Below are 21235 nucleotides of genomic sequence, written 5' to 3' on the forward strand. Positions count from 1 at the left end.
AGCAGCCCTCATCGCAGATAGCAACAACATCCAAGCCCTACTCGACTGAGGAGAGACAGCAGCTCTTATCCTCCTACACCTCTTGACAGCTTTTGATATGGTCTCCCAACACACACTCATCAGAAGGCTGCACAACATAGACACCCAAGTAGCCGTCCTTAGATGGATCTCCTCTTGCCTCACCAGAAGAATGTAAAAAGTCTGCTTTCCCCCTCTACCTCCAAACCCAGGAATATCATCTGTGGAGTACCGCAAGTTCAGCCCCACACTTGTCAACACTTACATGATACCTCTGATCAGCATTGCCAAACCCCATGGACTCAACGTCATATCCTATGCCGACATCACATTACTCATCCTCTCCCTCTCTGAAGACACCAAGACCAACTTCCACAACTGCATGACAGATATCGCCAATTGGATGAAGGGAAACTGCCTGAAGCTCAACATGAAGAAGACAGAGGTACTGATTTTTGGAAACAAAAACTCCCCTTGGGACGCATCTTGGTGGCATTCAGAACTCAACCTATTCTTACTCCTAATGACCCTGCTGAGAACCTAGGCATCATTTTGGACAAGCTCACCATAATGACTCATCTCAGTTTCCTCCTCCTGCTTCTTCATCCTCCACATGCTTCCTAAGATATTCAAATGACTAACCCAAAGCGCCATATGCTCCATCATTCAGCGCCCCCCCAACTGCTGTCTACCCAGGGATCACAGCTCACCTACTCCGATGACTACAGACCATACAGAATGTTGCAGCCAGACTAATCCTGGATTTCCCTAGATGAACCTACATCACCCCCTACCACAGGGAACTCCACTGGCTCCTTGTACAGAAAAGATACCAGTTCAAGCTCCTCACTGATGCATACAAGGCTCGATACAACCGTGGCCCTGCATATTTGAACCACAACCTAAAATTCCATCAGCCCACCTGACACCCCGGCTCTGCATCCTTTTCTCTAACCCTCACCTCCCACGTCCAACATAACAGATGCAGAGGTCTATCCTTCTCCTACCTAGCAACGAAGACACAGAGCGAGTTACCCTTCCATCTGTGGGACTACCCATAATGTTCAGAATTCCGAAAGTCCATGAAGACCTGCCTATTCTGCTAATCAACTGGACCATGGCAGTGCCTGGATATCGTTGCTGGTGACAAGTAACTCTCAAATCTACTGATTGATTCATTTTTTGAAGTGTCACTTTGCAACCTATTCCTCACAGGAAAGTACAATGGAGATAGTATAACGTTTTGCTTTATGCAAATTCTGGTACAATTCAGGTTCAGAAAAAACTCTCTGATGAATCTGTAGTTCCAACTGAGACTAACTTCAAAGTTAGAAACACTTCAATAACGTTAAGCACATTTAGGTTCCACAAGAAAGCTAGAGTGGTTAAGTTTCAACCCATAAGGGTTTACTAAAGCAATAGCAAGGTTACAAACTCCGGTCATCAAAATAGTTGTAATCAATTCATGAATGTATTCAAAGCAATTCAACAGGTCATAAAATAAAAACAAACTGTCATATAGTTGTCACTGAAAGGAAAGTCAAGCAAGATACGTTTTCACAAAAAAAGAGCACCCTAATCTACTAAGTCAGGGAATGGTTGTGGTAGTACCTCAATCAATCAATCATTGATTTGTAAACCGCGGCTAATCACCCACAGTGTCTCAAAGCACTGAATGTAAGTGTGCTGCTCAGTCGAAGAGCCAGGTCTTGATGTCCTTTCTGAACTGCTTTAGTGATGTGGTCTGCCTGAGCTTGAGGGGAAGTGTGTTCCATGTCAGGGCTGCTTGGTAGGAGAAAGATATTCTTCCTGCTGTACTTTTCTGGATCTTGGGGGGGGGCTGCAAGGGCGAGCTGGGAGGAATGGCGATACATAAAAGGTGAGGCGGTGGGTGAGTATGCTGGTCCTATGTTGTGCAGTGCCTTGAAGGTGTGGATCAGGAGTGTTCATGTGATGCCATTGTTGACTGAGAGCCACTGTAGGTCTCTGAGGTGGGAAGAGATTTGCTGTGTCTGGGGATGTCCCAGATGAGTCTGGCTGCTGTATTCTAGACTCTTTGTAATCGTGATTGAGGTTTCTTGGTAATGCGACATTAGAGTGCGTTATCGTAGTCCAGTTTGCGTGTGATGAGTATATGGGTGACTGTCTTCCTCATGTCGGGAGGAATCCATTTGAAACTCTTCTGCAGGAGACTGAGGGTGTGGAAGCATAATGAGAAGACGTGTTCACTTGGCGGGTCATCGATAGAGAGAACTCCAGGATGATGCCCAGGTTGCGCACATGGTCAGTGGGGGCGGGGGCGTTACCCAGAGTGGTGGGCCACCAGGATTTGTTCCAGGCAAAAGGGGATGAGCCGATCATGAGGATCTCTGTCTTGTCTGAGTTGAGCTTGAGGCAGCTGGCCTCCATCCAGGCAGCGACTGATCTCATCTCGTTGTGGAAATTCCGCTTGGCTTGCGCAGAGTCCTCCGACAGGGAGAGGATCAGTTGGGTGCCCTCGGCATAGGAGATGATGTTTAGCTTGTGTTGTTTGGTGATCTTAGCGAGCAGGGCCGTGTAGACATTGAAAAGCATTGTGCTGAGTGATGATCCTTGGAGCACTCCCAGCAAGTGTCTTTAGGTTCTGATGTGAACAGTGGTAGTCTGAGCCTCTGTCTTCTTCCGGTGAGTTCAGGCCTTTGTTTCAGGTACCGGCGTCATGCAGTCTGTCGCAGAGGGTGGAGTGGGAGACGGTGTCAAATGCAAAGGAGAGGTCGAGGAGGATGAGCGTGGCACTGCCTACGCAGTCCAGTATAATGCATATGTTGTCGATGGCTGATAAGAGTGTGGTTTCGATGCTGTGGTTGCTTCTGAATCTCAAGACACTCAGTGAGTTGCTGGTTGATGGCTTTCGCTGTTACCTTGGCTGGGAAATGGAGCAGAGAGATGGGTCTGTAGTTCTTCAGGTTCCTAGGGTCAGCGGTAGGTTTCTTGAGTAGCGGGCTGATTTCGGCATGTTTCCAGTCTGAGAGGAATGTGGTGGTATTCAAGGATAGGTTGATGGTGCACCAGAGCTACAGTTCTATGGAGGCATTGGTCAAGTTGAGGATTTGATGAGGGCATGGATCCGGGAGTGCTCCAGAGTGGGTGGAGTTCATCAGTCTCTGGGTCTCCTCTATGGTGATGGGGGTCCAGGAGTTCAGTCTGTCGTGGGGTGCTAGGTCCGTGGTGGTTATGGGCGCTTGTGGGCTTTGGTTCCCGAAGCCTTCATAGATGTCCTGGATCTTACGGTGAAAGAAGGTGGCGAGGTCATTGCAGAGGTCTTGGGAGGGAGGGATGAATGAGATGTCTGCCCCGGGGTTCATGAACTCTTTGATGAAGGTGAAGAGCTCTTTGCTGTTGTGAGTGCTGGTGTTGAGGCGTGATTGAAAGACAGCTTTTTTGGCGGCTCTGATGTTCTGGTGGTGCAGGGTGACTGCATATTTGTAGTCTGTGTGGTCTTGGGTGAATTTGCTGAGCCTCCCTTTACGTTCTATCATCTGCAGGTGTGCTTGGATTCCTGTAAGTCTGTTGTAGACCACTTGAGTGTTTTGCTGTGATGATTCCCTGCTGATTTCCTTAGGTGGGCTACGTTGTCAGCGCAGTCTGAGAGCTAGCGGTGTAGGTTGCTTTCAGCTTGATCAGCATCTGTTGCATTCGATGGGAGGGAGTGGCTGAGAGCATTGGTGACTGTGCTTCTGTTACTTTGCTCAGTGTCTGCCATGGGGATGTATGGTGGAGTGCAGTGTCCTTTGTGTAGGTAAACTGGATGTTCTTGTGGTCGGTCCAATGGTGTGCATAGGTGTTGGAGACAGTGATGTTGTCCCCTTCTAAGAAGACGGGATTGAGAATGAGTCAGGCAAGCTCTCAGTTCGTCCTAAGCAGAGGAAGCAGCAGCACAAGGAGCTGCACTTAGAAGAGCAGCAGATGCTGACCAGGAGGTCACAGGAGTCGCCCTCTCACAGTGCTGTGACCGCCATTAAGATGGGGAGTGAGGTGCGGGTCTGGTCAGCTGCGAGGCGGGATGGTGGGAAAAGTGCTTTGTGGGTCCAGGAGGGTGGGGCCGCAGGGGCAGCGGTGCGGGGAGAACGCAGGAGGGAGAAGAGGCAAGAGGGAAAAAAAGAAAAAGAGACAGAAAAATAAAAGCAAAGTAAAAACAGAAGAATGGCAGAAGTAAAAAGCAGGTGTAAAGAGAGACAGAGAGAGACAGAAGATACTTACTTGCTAATGGTCACTAGCCCACTAGGGAAAGGAGCTTGCAGGTGGGGGAAGGCCTCGAACTGAGAGTCAAGCAGGCTTTCTGTTTGTCCAAAGCTGAGGCAGCAGCAGGAAGAGCTGCACTGGGAAGGGCAACAGTCACAACAGATGCTGAGCAGGAGGTAAGTCATGGAAAAAGGGTTCTGCCATAAAGGCGTCCAAAAAGTGTCTGCTCTAAGAGTAAGTGAAGAGGAATTCGAATTTTTGTCTACATTGCATTAGCTTAAATCACATTATTCCAACAGTTGAAGCACCTACACATGGTTCCACATAACAAACCAATCACAGTTAAGGCACAAGTAGAAAGCTAAATTCATTTTTTCTCAACCTACTACACGAGGCTACTTCCTTCAAACTTACAGTTATCTGCAACATAAAGTTACATTTATTCAAGCTGTGCTCTGCAGGTGCATTGTAACAGCTTGTTAGCACATTTCACATGGACTGCGTAAAAGAAAACATTTGACCTGAGAACCAGACCACCAGGAGCACATTGAGATAATGTACATGGAGTCAACTTCTCATGGAAAAACAAGACACACTAGAAAAACAAGCTGGCAGCCAGATGTTAGCCATTTTGTAAAATGCAACCTACACTAGCTATGGTCAATCTAGATGTAAAAAATTCACACTCAGTACATGTGTATGTTACATGGTAATATCAGTATAGATTCAAAACAATTAAATATTGAACAATTGCCATTAGGGATGAAAATCTTGTTTCACTTTAATGCAAGCAGTTGTACTCAGAGGAGAATACAAAGTCCCTCACAAAAGAGTGCACTGTAGATGTAAATCTTGTTTCAGCCTACTACCAACAGAAGCCCTCACAGAAGACTACAATGGATATGGAAAGCTACAGTCATGCTATTCTACTTATAAAGATCAATACAGAATAGTACAAGGAAGATACAAAGATGCAACTGTGGTATACAACCAACATAGGTCCTCAGAAAAGAGTTCAATGTAAATGGAAAATGTAATTCCCTCTTCTACAAGCAGAAGTCCTAACAGAAGAGTACAATGGAGACGGATATGGAGACATGCAGTTGCACTTTACTACCTACAGAGGTCCTCATAGAAAAAAGCAATGGAGATGGAAAGCTGTTGCATTATACTGCCAACAGCAGTCCTCACAGAAGAATACAGTGGTGTCATAATGCTTCCTGGGAATATACTTACTCCTTAGAAGATCATGTTATGTAAAAGGTGCACAATGTTGACATCTTGTAAAAAAAAAGTTATACGCACTGCTTTACAGCTGGGTCCACGTTTTCCTCAAACAAGTACAATAAACAAACATAATAATTTCTGCACAATCTCATTTGCAATGGACTGACACATCTTTAAACATGTTCGTTCTTTTTAGGAATTGGGTTGTGCACCCCAATGGAGAATGTCAAAAGCTTGAATATTCCAGGACGACCCTAGCATCCTGGAATGTGTGTGTGAATAAATGTAACTGTAACATCAGTGTATTGGAAAAAAAATCAAGAGTTGCAATACTGCTGTAGTTCCCCAAGTCATTACTAGAGGTCCTTCGCAAGTCAGATACATTTGCTTTGAAGTGTCAGTCACAAAACTGAGCAGGTGTAGCTTCAACCTAAAACCTTTGATATACACTTTTGCTACTTTAATGTTGGGTGCTTGTTTTCCTTCTGATAAATATATGTATTCAAACACTGGTTGATAGTGATGAGTCAACATTGCAACTTACAATAGATGTCTTCAGTGTTGTGGTGTTGTGGAAATAGTGGATGACACCCTACTACACATAGGCAGTAACAGTCACTGAAAACTACAAGTGTTCAAAAAGGATTTTTCTTGGGGATCTATCTTTTAGGTGTACATATACATGTGCAAGGACAAAATGCAGCAAAGTCAAAGTGAAGGCATCTGGTGGCTGAAATGGACTGGTCTATTGACCTATATTTTGTTCTGTGGAATCATTATTTGAGTGAAGCTGAACAGACCACTGGTCAAAGAGTATTGACTGAGAGTCTTTATATATGTGAGTCTTTTTTGTGTGAAATCTTTTGTAAACTATGAGGCCTGCAAGGCAACTAAGGATGTGTTTAGGCCAGACGTAAAAGACAGAACTAAATTATCTACTCCCATGTGAAACGAGCCATGTTGAAACTTGTGACAGCACCTTCTGCATAATAATTTGTGTCTCTTTTTGCTTGGATGGGCTCTCTGCTTCACACCATCCAGGTTCCTCTCCCCCTACCAATTCCCAGTACACACAGTTCTGTATCTCTGTGCTATACATCACCCATTTCTCTCCTGATTCACAATACCCATTGTTTCCCTGATTTACAACACCCAGATCTTCCCAGCACCATTTAGCCACGACATCCCCTGCCACGGTTCATGCTGCTTTATGATCGTTCACATTACCCTACGTTCCCTGTATCACATCACTCTGTGCTACCCTGATATAAATTGCCCACTCTCCTTCTCATGTACATTATACTGGGTTTCTATGATGCTTGTTACCCTGTTCTCCACTAATGCCCATCACATTCTAACTTGTGCTGAACTTTATCCTCTACTCCTTTGATACATACTCCAATATGGCACTTGCTGCAAAGTGTTTTATACATTTGGCCACATGGGAATGCTAGTCAGTTTGTTGGTGTGAGAGGATGGTTGCCTCAATATTTGTTTGCTTGTATGTGACTATCTATAAACCTAGTGGCTTGTTTGCATAGATGAAGTGGAAGTTGTTACATCAGTAGGCCTACGAACATTTATATTTTTTGTTGGTCGGTATCTGTGCATGAATCTCTGTATGTCAGTTTGTGTGCAAATACGCGTGCACCTGGTAGTGTATTACACAAAGTGCCCTAGGGACACAACAGGCAAGTGAGCCTTCTTTCTTCACCCCAGGATACTATAGTATTACAGAAGGGGATGTAGGTGCTTCTGTAGCACCTTATGTAATACAGATCACCCTGGCACAATTATAAGGGAGTATTCCCTGTTTTGCATTGGAATGTGGCTCCATGTAAATGAAGGAACTCATTTTGAACACATTTTGCCTCTGCACCCGCGCCCTATGATTGGTGCAGATGCACAGGCAAAGGAGCTGTCAAAATGTGCACTGACTGCGTGACACAAAAACATGGGTTTCAGTTAGTACTCCCAATGATGGTGCCCCTTCAAAATAGGAAAAACTGGTCCTCTGGACTCTCAAAAATCTGCCTGCAGGCTGGTGTTGTAACTCATTCCACCCACAAGCAGGGACATCTCCCCCATCCTTTCAATTGCAGGACAGTTGCCCCTGCACAGTCAAAGATGGATTGGCTGATTTAAAGTGCTTGTGAGGATTTCATTAATGTGTTGCCCTCAAGGCAAGCACAGATAATGGATACGCTGGAAGCAATGCAATAACTTTGAAAGTGGCCACAGGTCCAGTCTGCTACTGGTCCAGCAATTAAAGGTGCACTATGAACACTATTACGCAGTATACCACCCCATGACAGCCTACCCACAGGTTGACAAAGCAGTCAGGCACTGCAGAAACAGGGTACTCGGGGGAGAATCCTTCAGAGCCTTCGAGGACAGATCTTCTGGTGGCTATCCAGTGATTACAAACAGGGCTGGAACATCAAATAGAAGGTGTGTCAATCAATGTCAATCTGCTGAGAGCTGATTTTACGAAAAGTCTCTGAGAAGGTCACCAATGCTGAAACTAACATCGAAACCCTGCTGGGGGAGGTGGCGACATTGAAGCATCAGATGGCCACAATAACTATCAAAGTTGCAGAGCTGGGCAGGAGAGCAGAGGACACAGAGGGCCACTCCCACCATAGCAACATTCGGGTGCTGGGTTTTCCTGAGGAAGCAGAGGGCTCATCTACTGAGCATTTCTCAGATGACTGGATTAGATGATCCCTGAAACCACGGTCCTTTTTGAAATCTTTGTAAATGAACGGGCCCCAGGGCCTTGGTCCCAAACCCTCATCCCGGAGCCCCCACAGGGCCACCATTGCTATGGTACTCAATTATAGGGACAGAGATTGCATCTTAAGAGCAGCTTGAGAGCTAAAAGTCCCTCAATTTGAGAACTGTAACATAGCTATCTTTACGGAATACACAAACAGGTTCAGAAACACCGCAAGTCCTTCATGGTTGCCAAACAGAAACTGAGATGTACGTTATTGTATCCAGCTAAGTTAAAAGTCCTGCACAATTGTAAGGTTCACTCTTTTGACAGACTTGAAGATGTTTGGGAGTGCCTTAAGGCTAGGGATGCTGCTACTGCCTCAGATGGTGGTACTAATTGAAGCTAGAAATGGGAATACACGCCCCCCTGCTACCACTGCAAAGACCTGCACCAACAGTGACAAGCCGAACTTGTCTCCCTTGGGATCAAACAGATTACATATAGGGGAGGATGGACCAATGGGTTAGACACTACTGGCATCATCTGAGGGGGTGGATTGTCACTTGGGCAGGTGTCATCAGAGGATACTGCATCGAAGGCCCGAGCTCCTTGTCTGAGATGATTCTGGACACAGCTTTTATTGAGGGTGGGAATGAGTAGAGTTGAGGGAAGCTGTTTAGGTGCCATTCAGAGATGTTTTATTATTTGAACAGTCCGAGGTCTATTGAGGTGGGATTCCATGGAAATGTTTAGGTATGTCTAATTTTCACCACTAATTCTTTACTCATACTGTGGCTGCAAGCTGTACTGGCGGTTGAGGTACACTGGATCCTTGTTGATCCATTGCACTACAAATGGGTGTCTTTTGCATGAGGTTTTAAATATGGGGATTTTGTAGAAGTGCCTGGCTGGGAGGGTAGCTGGTCCCTTGTTTCAGCTAGTAGGTCTCTGTTGGACCAACTGGGGTGTTGTGCACATCCTGGCATGACTGTGGGTGGGCTCCTGTAGTCATATGTTGATACTATGGCTGCCCGTGAAAGGGTAGGGTGTGGAAAGTTTGTTTCTCCAGATCTATATGAGAAAGGTTTTTAGGTTGTTACGAAGGTGTTGTAGCCATCTTAGCATGTGGGCATTTCAGCAAATTGGACATCAGAATGTACAACACAATGACTGCCAATACTACCTTTCAAGTTCTTTCCTGGAATGTGAGAGGGCTTGGCACTTGTAATAAATGCTATCGAGTGCTATCACTTCTCAAATGTCATGGGGTTAGTATAGTATGTCTCCAGGAGACCCACGTAACTGAGCCTGAAGCTAAAAAGCTTGCCAAAAAATGGAAGGGGCAGACATATTTGGCTACTCTCTTGTCATTCTCTATGGGGTGCTGGTGTGGATAGCTCCTGGGGTCCCATTTGCATTAACATACATGGAAGCAGATGAGAAGTGCCAATATATACTGGTTCAGGGTACATTAGACTGCCAGGAAATGATGATCTTTACTTCATAGGGTCCAAATACTTATGATGAATCCTTTTATCCTACACTGACATATGCAATGTTGGCTACAACAGGGATTGATATGTTCTGGGTGGGCGATTTTAATTGTGTGGTGAATGGGGATTTGGATCACCACCACCCCCCACCTTACAGGGCACTAAACCTAAGATGACAACCAGAGTGGTCGAAGTTATGTCTCAACTGGGGCTCAGAGACATCTGGAGGGACACTCACCCGGGTGCTCTGGGAATGTACTTGTCACTCTCCCACACATGGTACCTTTAGCAGGTTGGATTGAATATTGGTAACACAACACACAGCCACTAGGGTACAGGAGGTAGTACATGTGGCACAATATTTATCTGATCATGCACCTGTTGCATGTCGATTTCAATGGAGTGGAAGCCCACGGTCACCCTACTCATGGAGATTCCGTTCTGAGATACTGCTGTACGAGGGGGTAGGGCAACAATAGTTGAGTCCCTGGCAGGCTATATGGACATGAACTGGATGACCACCAGAGTTGTGCAATGGAATGAGAAGTGCTGAAAGAGGTGCTATGGGGTAGATGTGTGGATCTTTCCTGTGGAGTGCGACGCACGCTACAGACAGACCTCCATCCTGGGAAGGAAGCGATGGTGGCTTACCTCACAAAGGTAGCCAAGTAGGGAGGAGTGCAGGGAGGAAGCTTAAACAGAGCTAATGATGCAGCGGATGGAATCTAGGGACAGGTTAGAGAATTACACATTAAAATAGTATATACAACTGCTTCATTTGGAGGCAGATAGATCAGGAAGAATCATTGCCTGGCTCCTTCACCACAAGCTGGCCTGTACACCTATACTCCACCTTACAGATCCCAAGGGAGGTGAGGCATGAACCCAGAGTGACATACTGGAGGTATTTTGGGGGCACTTGCTACAGGTGTATTCCGGCCCAGAGGGCCTGGACCATGAACGACTTGCAGTCTATTTGCCTGGGATTTAGATTCCACAGTTGGGTAAAGTGGAAGAGCAGGAACTGGTCTCTGAACTCACAGTAGAGGAGGTTCTAGCAGCCATAAAGTCTCTAACAGTGGGGAAAATGGCAGGAAATTATGGCTTCACAGCCAAATTTTATCAGGCCAATGGTACAGTGGTGGCTCCCCATCTACTTGAGACTTATGTTGAAGCACTGAATGAGAAAGTACTCCTGACATCAATGAGCAAAGATACCACTGAAATACTCTTGAAACCCTGTGCTGTGGCATCTTATCCATCCTCCTATCATCCAATCACGATGATAAATATAGACATGAAGATCCTGTGGAAAGTTTTCACAATGCGATTGGGACCGGAAATTGTCAGGTTGGTCCACCCTGACCTGTGTGGGTTGATATGCGGGCGGAGCACTACAATGAACATTCATCGGTTAATGCATGACCTGCATGAAGTGGAGGATGGGGAGGGATAATTAGCTTTGGAATCCATTGATATTGTCAAGGTCTGTGACACCGTGAATTGACTGTACCTCCTAGCAGTCGTGTTAGCAATTTGGTTTGGCCCTTGATTTGGCAACTGGGTGAGTTCACTATACACGGAACACAAGGCCAGGGTCAGGTTGGGTAGACTGTGTTTTGCCATGCTGAAGGCTGGGAGGGGCACATAACAGGGGTGTCCATTGTCACCCCTGTTGTTTGCAAATGTACTAGAGCCCCAGGCACTGAGACTCTGACGGGACGTAGAGAGGTGGAGAATCTGAGTGGGAGCAGTGATTCATCTAATCTCACTCTGTGTGGGTGAGACACTTTTCTACCTAATGGCTCAGAGAGAATCGATGCCATTGCTTTAGGCCATTTAGATGCATGTTTCAGGATTGCGTAATAATATGAATACATTTCTGATATTCCTTCAGGGCTGGCCGGCAGCACAGGACCCACCACTCAGATTTGCCATTGCATTGGGAAACCGACCACTTCCACTATTTGGGAATATTGGTGGCCCACACGGACCGATACAATATTGATTATGTGACAGAGGGACTAACTAAGTTGATTCAGTTCTGGAACATGCTCACCCTGTCCCTTATGGGACGTGTAGCAGTGGCGAGGATGGTGTTTTTGCCATATACTCCACAGCACTCTTTAGACACACCACCTAGGACAGTCTTTAAGCCTCTTCACTCCTTATTAACAACTTTAGAGTGGGCGGGAGGTCAAAGCAGAGTAATCTGTGAGACTCTTTGCTACCTCTGGAGGAAGGAGGACTAGCACTGCCCAATATGTAACTGTACTATTTAGCATCTCAGTTGCAACATGCAGCACATTGGTTGTCCACTGGGGACAACTGGGAAAAGAATGTACTCATGGACGACTCATGGAAGGGGACGTTCCCACAGTTGCTCCACGGGTGGGAGAGGTGACTCCATGGTGCCATATCTAATCAAACACACAGCATCACTGTGGGAGCACGCAGTGAAGGTGGTGCTAAGACTTGCCCCCTTTGCCAAGAATTCATTTTCTGGGACCTCCATGCGTTCCACCTGTTGACCTCCACAGTTGACGCCAGTGACTGGAGAGATGGGGGTGTCTGACTGGGTGACCTTTACCCTAATGAGACGTTCATTACATTTGGTGTGGGTAAGGCCAGTTCTTATTGTATGCAAGTATTGTGAACATGTAGATATAGTGCAAGATGTCTGGCCCACATAGTCGGAAGTCCCGACTTCCTCTGAACTGTTTAGAATACTACTGGAGTTTGATGGAGGTAGACACTTAGGCCCTCATTTTGAGATTGGTGGTAAGAACCGCCTACCGCCGCGGCAACGGCCGTCGAAAGACCGTCGCCGTAGCTACCAGCCGTCCGCCATATTATGACCACAGCCGGATTTCCATCAGAAGAAATCTTCTGATTTCCATCATCCATGGTGGAAATCTGCCTGCGGCCATGCCGGCAGATGGCCTTAAGGTGGCGCTGCTGCCACCGGCAGCGCTGCGCCATTAATCCACTGCCAGTCATTTTATGGCCCATAATGCTGCCTAGTGGTGTTCTGCTGCTGGACGCTGCTGGTGGCAGCAGTGCCCCGTCCCGTCCCCTGCTGGATGACCCCCTGAACACAGGTAAGACAGGTCTCCGGAAGGGGAGGAGGTGGGGGTGTGTGTGTGTGTGGGGGTGTGTGAATGTTTGTGTGCGCATGGATGCGGGCGTGTTTTGCGTGTTGAATGCGTGTGTGCATGTATGGCAGTGTGAGTGCATGTATGTTGTGTTGTGTGAATGCGTGTCTGCGTGTATGTATGAAAGTGCTTGCGGATGTGTGTGCATGAATGTATGCATGCGTAGATGGATGTGGGAATGGGTGTGTGTATGCGTGTGTGAAGGGGGGCCTGAATGTAGGGGGTGGAGGGGCTTTGGAGAGGTAGGGAGGAGGGGGGCTAACTGGAGAGGGAGGGGGGGAGACTCCTATCTGTGACAGGGAAGGAATTCCCTGTCACTGATAGTGGCTAATGCCATGGTTTTCATGGCTTTAAGGAAGACACCAAAACCATGGCGGTAGGCGGGGTCATAATCCCGCGGGCGGAACAGTGACGGCCGCCGGGCTGGAGATGGATATCTCCAGCCCTGCGGCTGTTACCGCCGTGGCGGTCAGTGTGGTACATTGGCGGGTTGGCTTCAGCCAACCCGCTAATGTCATGATATGGCAGTAAGTACCGCCAGCCTGTTGCCAGTACCTACCACCATATTAACACCAACTGCCGGGGTCGTAATGACCCCCTTAGTTTCCCACTTATCTTGAGTCATGATTGCAGATAAGCCTAGGGTCACAATTCGGGCTAGGACGGCTTGGGAAGAAGAACTGTGTACACCACTAGAAGATGCCCAATGGAAAGGTATTTGGGCATTACTCAAGCAAGATACGTGCCATGCACGGTTCAAGCTAATACATTTTAATTAAATACACCACACATATATCACCCTGGTGTTTCAACATATAACAGACCCTGCCAAAATAGACAGATGCCACCTCTGGCAGGGCAGACCCAGAACCTTCCTTCACCTAGCCTAGAATTGTCCCCCAGTGCATGCCTACTGGGACTCAGTGGTTCAGGGTTTGGAGTGTATTGAGAGTGTAGCAGTGGACCTGGAACCAGTCACATGTCTATTGGGTGTTGTTAGGAAACAAAAAGGTAGGAAAAAGGAGTGGAAATGTATGCAACTGGCCCTGATGCTAGCAAAACGACAGGTGGTCATTTAATGGATGAGCTTGTTAGGGCCCAGTGAACAGGGATGGATCAAATATGTGAAGGATTGGGCTGTGGCAAAAGAGATGCGGCTCCATCACTGTAGGAGGGATGAACATGCAGAAGAGGATTTCCAAACATGGAGGGGGATCCTTACAAGGTTTGAGGAGGTCGGGGCAATCTCTACAGACGACAGACAGGAGCCTGAGGGTTGAAGATATATAAGCAGCCATGGGGAGTGGTGCACATATTTGGTGAGAATGATTAACAGATGATTGTTCCTACTGTAATGTTCTGCCAACTCTAGTCCATTTGCACAGAAATACGACTATTTTACGACATGCCTGGTATGATGGCTCCACTGTGTGAATTTGTTAATAGTAAAGTGTTTATAATGTACTGAATGAGTTAATAAAATAATTTCTCAGAAAAAAAGGTGCACCATGGTGCAGACTAACACACTGTATAGGTGCAGAAGCAGCTTTGTGCTTTATGTTGTATGCCAATGTGTGTGTCACTTGCATAGCCAGCATCTATAGGTGTTGTGAATGCTTGTTTTATTTCAGTGAGAAAGGCAGCTTGTGGCCGCTGGGTGTTTGCAATGCACCTGCAGGCTTGTCCTTCAGCACTATTGAATGATTTCAACAAGGATAACATTCAGCCTTCAATTAGAACACTTTACTCCATGGCCAGTGCAACACTGATTATAGCAATTCAGTGCTGTTAAAGGGATATGCCAAAGTTCATTACACTAAAACCCTGGAAATTAAAAAAAAAGAACAAAATCATTCCACACCTCTGAAAAGAAAAACACAACCTGAAGGATATGTGTGAACGTGTTAATTGTTTAACAAATTCTGACAGAGAAAGCATTTGTTTTCAAACCTAGGGCCTGATTTAGAGTTTGGCGGATGGGCTACTCCATCACAAATGTGACGGATGTCCTATCCGGTCCATTGTATTATGATTCCCATGGGGTATAATGGGTTCGAAATAACGGATATCCCTAATGTTTTTGACAGAGTATTCCTGTCCTCAAAGACCTAAATCAGGCACTTAGTTTTGAACCTGTCAGCAGAATGTGTTAACATAACACATCTCTGCAAGCAATACAGAGAGAAAAAAATAGTAACCCGGGAGTAATGGCACTCTGAAGCACAGCTAAAGAAAATTATATATATGTGCCAGTCTTCCTTACATAAAACAGTAAAGCACATATCACTCAATTGATGGTAGTGGGAACTTTGCTGAAAATCATATTATTCTGGTGAGAGAAGATAAAATGACAATTCAGAGCTGAGGCAATCAGTGGGTGTTTCACCATTGCCAACTCTGCTAGTCCCTCATCATTTCATCCAACAGCAGAAGTAAATGTGTCAAAAACGGTGGAGATGAATCAATTGTATCCCGGTTGGGAAATACGCACCAATATCAGCAGGTCACAACTAAAAACCCCTGCCTTCAGAAGACACTGTAATTGGTGGAAAAAAAGCAGAGGAATTCTCAAATCATTTGCAAAGAATAGAGAGTTTAGGTTCTGACAAGGTACTTCCGCATTAGAGGTACACATTCAGAGGTTACACATATGAGTGAAACATTCACTAATGGCATGGGGACTGCTTATTTTCTGGGAATATGTTGTTTAAAATGTACATCTTGCTTGAACGTCGTTGGTTGGTCTGCCTTTGTCACATCCTTTTGCAGTTTGTAGGGGTGCCACAGCAGAAGTGGCAAATTAAACGGAGGTGGGAATTGAGTATTTGCTGGTCAAACTGACAAACTAGACAAATTCTTTATTCCACAGCAAAAAGCAGTTCAAACAGAAATGTCATGCAAGGGCACAACATTTAGTAAATTTATTACCATACTTTCATATTGCAGCATTCTAGGTCACATCCGAAGGCTACAGAGCCATTAAAAGAGCAGTTTAGGTCCAGCCACAGGCAAACAACTTTAATGAAGGAGAGGGCCTTTCATGACTTTGCATCTCCTGATATTCTGAGGCAGACGTACTGTAATGCAATTAGACGATTCCACACTCTGAGGGTAGAAGTTTCTAAATTAAACAAGGAGAAACAGTAAAACAATGGAATGAGGGACAAGTATGTCCAAACCAGTCAATCTTGTCGGTCTGGCGTTCCATTTTCTTCAATAAAGCTCCCCATCTTTCAGTGTTCTGATGCTTTATACACACTAGCAGTTGCAACACGTGCACATGTGCAGATCAATGATTATGACCACAATTGAATGAGGGAGACTGCAGTCAGATACATTTAACAACATCACAGTTAAGTTGTGTTCAAGGGGCCATGCACTGAATGATGTCACTAGCTGACATCATCAAAGGAACATTCTAGAAAGCCTATTGTTGGTGATTGTTAGAGATTCAGGACAGAGTAAAGAAAGCATTTTTTTCTACACTGGTTGTCCCAGGAGGAAAACTCAGACTTCACACTGAAGCAAAGATTCATGAGGTTCCTGGTTTATGAGGTTGTTTAAAGAAATATTGAAGGATAGTTTGCATTCAATTTTGCAAGTGAAAGTTGAATGGAGAGAGGGTTTTAGTGAAGGGACCAAAAAAGTAGAAACAATAAAAGTGGGATTTGACACCTAAAGGAGTCTGCTATTTTGAATAGGTAAATTTTGAGAGACCTCAAAAGTCTGGAGGGGGCGTAGGGAATGCATGTACTGGTGCAATAATGGGAAGCAAAACCTTTGAAACTTCATAGAAAAGGGTTGCTAATTTGAATTGCACCCTGCTGCTATGCTGTAAGGTGGCAACAGTGGGTTGGTTCATTTTAATGAAAGAAAACAATCCTTTGGCTTCAAGGTTTATGACTTTATTTGAGGTACGAAGGATAGATTTGGGGTGCTGCCTGGGCGTGCAGATGCTGTTGTTCACTTGCTTACTGTGTCTTTCTGAGGTCTTTTGTAATGTGCAATGAAGATCTGGGTAGAGTTTTCTTATGTCAAGCAGCCATTATAGATTGCAGAAAGAGCCACAAAACTAATGGACCCCGTCTCCCATGGAAAACAAAATTGACCTCAAGCTTCATGGCTGGGGGGGAGAGGATGTTCAGGGAGTTAGGAAGCTAGGGATGAGAAGGGTAGAGAGAGAGAGAGATGTTGGTGGACACAGATGACGAATAGTACTCAAATACTCTTTTGAATGAGTTAAACAAGGGGGTACTGGAGTGGGTAGCTGGTATTAGAGTAGAGGGTACATTGAGACCTGAATATTTGAGGAGCCAACTGCAGCCCAATTGTGACTTTTTGTAAGCAATCATAACCTAACATATGCTTTTGCAAATTGCAAGTTCACCCATATCTTAATATTGAATAATATATTAACCTGTGACTCTGAGTTCATTCCTTGAATCTTGCAGTGAATGTATTAGTCCACTGAGCCATCAAGACAGCTTTTCTCTTGCTTCTAGTGGTCCACACAGCACCACTGTGAAGAGTGACCCCATCCAGGGACAAATGGCAGTGACAAAAGGCAGCCTAGATTCTGGTTTGTAGCCGGAGGGATCTTGCCCATTCACCCATAACCCTCTTCTGTTGACGTACAAAAAATCTTATATTCAATAAAGTGCAAATGCAAAGGAGTCAAGTAAACATATACATACTAACAATATCATAACACAAGTATGTTAAAAATACCTCATATTGAAAACACCTAGCACCCAGGAACAATTCTTAGGCTGAGATCCTACTGCCCATTATGACATTACATATCACATTTGGTCTTTGCAAGCCGGGCTATTGTACTCACAATCCCAAAATGCAGTACCTCATTAAAAACACCTATAACCCGGGGACGATTCTTAGGCTATAATCCTACTGCCCATTACGACCTTACATATCATGCTTGGGGCCAGATGTACGAAGCATTTTTCTAGTCGCAAAGGGGCTGATTCGCAGAATCGGCCCATTTGCGACTAGGAAAATGCTCTTGGGGATGTACAAAGCACAAACGGCGATTCAGTAACTTGTTACCGACTCGCAGTTTGAGTTTCGCAGTTTGGTATTAGGAAGGGGCGTGTCAAGGGGTCCCTTCCTAATACCGAAGCTAAATGGTATGTATGATGGTTTTGTGACCGGGAATGCAGTCACAAAACTATCGCAGTTAGCACCAATTTCAAATTAGTGCTACCCATTTGCAAAAGGGAAGGGGTCCCCATGGGACCCCTTCCCCTTTGTGAATGGATGCAAAAACATTTTTTCATTTTTATTTTTGAAATGCTTTCCGTTTTCCTTCAAGGAACACGGGCTGCATTTAAAAAAAACATACTGCTTTATTCAAAAGCAGTCACAGACATGGTGGTCTGCTGACACCAGCAGGCCACCATCCCTGTGAGTTCCGCCATTCCCAAAGGGGTCGCAAATTGTGACCTACCTCATGAATACTCATGAGGTAAGTAATTTACGACCCCATTGCAAATCGCAGACAGTGTCATAGACACTGTTGTACATCCAGTTTTGGGACTTTCAATTGGCAAGTCGCTAAGACTAGCAGTTTGCGAGTCACAAAACCAGATCTTCGTACATGTGACCCTTAGTCTTTGCAAGCAGGGCTGCCCAACATTAAAACAGTAATTCATCATAATAAAACAACACAATCATAAAGACATCTGTGTCCCTTGCACACTGTGGCATAGGGTGACAGCCCCTGATCCTTTGTTAGAGGGAGCAAGGAGAGGTGACACGGGAAGCAAAGATTCCTCAAGAATTGGACTAACATGATATTTAACATTCCATTACTTGGGTCTAATGCTGACACGACCAATGGCCTACAAGACCAGACTCCTAGGGCATTTAATTCCCTTCTCAGTAGTTAGTTCTCTGTCTTTGGAGAACTAGACATATACAGACCACATGCATCAATGTCTACCTAGTCTAGTGGAATAACCTGTAATCCTTGGATTGTATCTCAGCCTTCTTTTTCCATTTAGGTAAAAGATCAAGGGTTTGAAAAACTCCCAATCTATGCCATAATAGACTCTGTTTAAATTTCGGGGAGAAAGGAGCAGACAGAATGGGTAAGTCCATACCTAGGTTATTTGAGTTTAAAATCAACCATCCTTGAGATCTTATGGATAACTCTTCCATATCTCATAGCCAGCTTAAGATTTTAGCTGATTTATTTACTACTTTATTAAAGGCAGAGGACGGCAATGATTTACCCCATAGTTCACCCAGCTCCAACTGTGCTATGCTTTTTTTCCAAATGCTCCTTGACTACTATTATCCCTTTCAATTATTGCCAGACTAGGTTAGCGAGCGTTCCCTTAGTAGCATGACATAATTTATAGCAAGCCTTAATAAAAGCGACCTATCCAGGGATTGCTTTACTAGGGAAATTCCAATCTAATTTGGGCCGGTCTGGGTAGCCGAAAGACTTGCCTATGTGATTTGATTAATAGCCTATCTAACAGGGACACTTCTTCTCCACTCATTTTGTCTGTACTGTTGGAGAGTGTAGGTAGTAATTTGGCTCTCATAACCATGGTCATCGGCTTAAGAAGGCGCCCAAGGGATGATTTTGCTAGATTTTCAGAAGCACAATTTAGAGCTTGGGTCTTCTCCCTAATTAGTTCTTTGTGGCCTGCAAAGGTACCTTTTGAGTCAATCCTGACCCCCAGATATGTATATGCTGCCATTTCCTCTATATGGCACCCATTCAAATATCAATTTCAAGATATGGAGGGTTTACGGTTAAGGGGGATTATTTTCGTTTTACCTTGATTTACTTCCAGATCGTTGGCCTGCACTTATCCTCTTAAACTGACCTGGAGTTTCTGTAGATATATAACCTAGATAGCCATGTTTAATATTCCATTGTTTATCCATGTATTGAGCACTTTTATGGGGTACCAGCTGACAAAGAGGGCGCAGGGGAAAGCGGAGGATGATGAAAGACAACCAAGAGTATGGGATGGGGAGCCAAGCAGGGGAGGTTGCAATATGGAAAAAGGTAACATGGTAAAACCCCACATCAGGTCATGACATTGAACTACTTAGCACATGGGCCACACTACAAACCTGCATTCTTCCTACTAAACCCAGGAGAAGTAGCCAATTTCATGACTGTAATCTCTGTAGTACCACTTTAAAAAGTTGTTCTAAGAGAATCGTTATGGTATAATACTGTAAAATACTGATTTTCGGAGCTTACTTAGAGACTAATGGAAAAAATACTTCACCACCAGTATGGTGGGGTACCTTGTCCACCGAACCGATGTTCAACGTGTTCGATTTAAATTTGGCATACTGTGATGTTTTCACCAGTGATGTCCCTGCCAGCACTTTCACTGGAAAACTGACATGGTTGGCCTGACAGAGTTTGGGCCATTGGCCTAAGACCTCCAGGCCCTCGGTCCTATTAACAGCAGGGAGTGAGACATGCTTTTTCCTGTTGAGGACCATCAGGAAAAGAATCGTGGTCCAGTACAGAAAAAATAATAAATGACCCCAACCCCATATATTTTATTTTTGAAAAATAAAATTCTGCTTTGCGAATTTATTTCTGAAAAACAAAAAAAAAAGTTGGTTGAACCGCCAAGTGAAACATGGCAGATACTTAGGTCCTGATTTATACTTTTTTTGTGCCGCATTTGTGTTGTTTTTTACACAAAAGCGGCGCAGTAAAAGTACAAATCAGGGCCTTAGTAGCTTGCAATGTGTTTAGAGGATGAGTATCTGTCGTGGTTGCTCTTCTGAAGGCCCAGTGATCTCTGCCAGGAGGATGGATAACCCTAAATATGGTGGGCTGTAGTCTTCCAGGGCAGTAGAGTACATGCCTCCCCTCCCCTGGCGAAATGGGATACAGCCTGCATAACCATAGATGACTTAACCGATGTGTCACTTGAAATAAGTTTTGCCTGCAGTTGTGCGTTTGTGTATTGTTATGATGTGCCGAGATGTTCATATAACCCAGTCTTCAGTGCCCACTGGGCATAGCTTTTGTCCATATCCAGATGACTCCGGTCGCAGATTATTAATTTTTGACACACCCTTTGCCAAAGTTTCCCAACTTCAAGGCTCATTCGGCATAGCTTTTGGCTGTGCTCTGAGGGATCTGGTCAAAATTCATGACCTTTCACTAGTGTCCTGCACGTATGTCTCTTGATAGAGCGGTCCGTACTAATAATTTACCTGTATTCGGACGCTCTTTAGGCCGATGAATCTTTTGGCTAAGTGGGACTCTCGGTACCCTTAATCAGTCAATTTCATCAAATCAATAATCAATAACGAACATAAGCAATACCTTGATCAACATAACACTTAACAATTAATCCAGAATACATTCTCGGCGAACCCTGACCTTTCAGTCA

This window comes from Pleurodeles waltl, chromosome 11 (assembly GCF_031143425.1).
Source record: "Pleurodeles waltl isolate 20211129_DDA chromosome 11, aPleWal1.hap1.20221129, whole genome shotgun sequence".
NCBI lineage: Eukaryota > Metazoa > Chordata > Amphibia > Caudata > Salamandridae > Pleurodeles > Pleurodeles waltl.